Genomic DNA, 2,500 nt, shown 5'->3' on the forward strand with positions numbered 1-2,500 from the left:
CTCCACAAACATACACACACCTACTGAGTCAATCAACCCACACCCACAAGTGAAAAATACAATGATGGACACTCCCAAAGCTGCGTGGAAACTTGAAGCCACTTCAGTTTTTACTTGGGCAGGTCTGAGCTCAGTGCTGACGGAACCAAGATGATTTATCCAGCAGAGGAACGTGCATCAGGCTGATAGAAGACTGCATATAGTACATTCACAAGTCATTCCTGTACTGACACATACACACACAAACATACAAGCACACAGCCAAGCTAAAACTAAAATGGGCATACATCAGGCACACACAATCTCTCTCTCTCTCTCTCACACACACACACACACACACAGGGTGCAACGCTCCATGGACCGCTAGGCCCTTGCCCCCCCCTTCCTCCTGTGTTTTCTGTACATCCTTCGTCTCCTTTATCTCTGGAGCGAGGGATAATATGGAGGAGGGGTAGTGGCAGGCGGGGGAGAGAGCAGGAACTAGTGAGCAGGAGAGGAGATAAGGCCCCGCGATGAAAGAGTGCAGCAGCAGGCATGAAACCAGTCTGGTCGGGGCTTGATGGTTGATTGCTGCAAGAATGTCAACATCTCTTTACAGATGTCATTTAGCCTGAGGTGTTTTTCACCGGGGCAAACCCTGCCCTGAATGAGAAGGGAAAGTAGTTTGTGTGTGTGTGTGTGTGTGTGTGTGTGTGTGTGTGAGGCTATATAAGAGAAGAAAGGGCAGAGAAAGAAAGAGAGGGAGGAGGGCTTATGCAACTGTTCTCTTTAGGAGAAGCCAAAAAAGGCACCTACATGATCCACACGTTTCTGGCCCTGGTGTGAGGGCTGTAGTTCAAGAGGAATAGCCAATATTTCCCCATTGGTAAATATCCAAATCTGTATTCGTCTATTGTAAAAGAATTGAAGAGTCTCCTCTAATGTTCTGCTGTGATTACCAACAAAACATTCACACACACACACACACACACACACACTCCAGCACACACTCTGCTCCATCTCAGTGGTGGACACTGTCGACGTGACCCACTGCTCTGCACTCCGCCCTCATGCTCCAGTAGTGCTCAGGTGCTCAGTGCTTCTAGACTTTTCCATCTCGACATCGTCCTCCTTCTCTCTCCCTGCCTATCTCCCTCATCCCTCTCGTTCTCTCACATACACTCTCTCCCTCATCTCTCTCTCACTCTCTTTCTCTCTCTCTCCCTCATCTCTCTCTCTCTTTCTCTCTCTCTCTCTCTCTCCCCTGCTCCTTGTTCCTGGTCACGTCCCTCGGGCACCCCTGCATCATGAGAAGGCTCTTCTGTCAGATTTGTTGATTTAGATTCATCTTAAATTAATCCGCAGCTCCTTATCTTTACTCTGTGAGTGAAACCTGTGAATGAGACTTCTCTCTCTTGCTATCAATCTCTTGATCCGTTCAATTAAATTCATTTAGGTTTACATGACCAAAATAGCCAAACCAAGTGTTTTACCAAATGTAATACAGCTCCTTCTGTCACTTATTTCTAACCTGTATATGTCTCACTTTCCCTTCTCACCAACTCAGCCTCTCAATCTCTCTCCATCTCCGTTGTTGCACTGCTACCCTAGAGGTCAAATCCAGGACATTTAAACACATCACAGCTCCATTTAAACACACTTTAATCTTATTCTCTTCAGTGGAGATGCTGGCTACAGCACCACACAAACTCCCCATGACACTCTCTGCCTACAGTCAATCTGAAGATGGTGACCTAGGGTTTCAGAGCCAAGGCTGGATGGGCATATATAGAAAGGAGCACTGTCGGACTTGTTTCAACCCACATTTAGAGACAGGACTTGATCCCTACCAGTCCAGCTGAGACGAAAGACTTGTGCAAATATTCTGCCCCCAAAAAAGTAAACTCCATGCCAGAAAAGCATGTTCTCATCATGTTTGACGTGAGCTCAGAGCAGTTTATTTCTGCTATGAAAATGTTAAGTTCATATCCTTACCAAATATTAAATGTAGAATAGCGAATTTTAGTTTGACTGTCATATTATTGAAATAAACAAACAAACACAAACATCATTAATTCTCATACCATTTGCATTTACTGGTCCTTATCCAAAGCAAGAGCACAGCACAATATTTCCCCCACATATTGATTCCAAGGCCTTGATGTTTCAAGTACCTTTTCCACCTATTGAATCACAGGAATACAGCAATGCCAGAGGAATGTAGTCTTAACCCTGTCCACTGACTTCCAGGCCCCGACATAACTCTCTTGAGAAGTGCAACTCAAAAATAGCGGGATGCGTTTCTTCTTGCATCCGCCATGTTGCTAGTGTGCTTGTTTGTTTGTTTATTTCTCTTAGCTCTAAACTCAGGGGGATGAAGTAACAGCCCAATCTTCCTGCCTTGTGAGAGAGGCTTAAGAGGGGAACATCACATTAATCTAACAGGCTCCTGTGAGTTATTCACTTTTTTTTAACAAACGAAGATGAGTTATTGTTCAATACGCAAAAAATAACCCCCCAA

The 2,500-nt window shown here is 44.9% G+C and overlaps 1 protein-coding gene across 1 annotated transcript in view; it reads right to left on the reverse strand.

Annotated features, from left to right (window-relative positions):
• The window catches only part of prkceb (protein kinase C, epsilon b), a 113,441-nt gene that overhangs the window by 10,187 nt on the left and 100,754 nt on the right, over window positions 1-2,500 (reverse strand). The window lies entirely within an intron of this gene.

Source organism: Alosa alosa, chromosome 18, assembly GCF_017589495.1.
Source record: "Alosa alosa isolate M-15738 ecotype Scorff River chromosome 18, AALO_Geno_1.1, whole genome shotgun sequence".
Lineage (NCBI taxonomy): Eukaryota > Metazoa > Chordata > Actinopteri > Clupeiformes > Clupeidae > Alosa > Alosa alosa.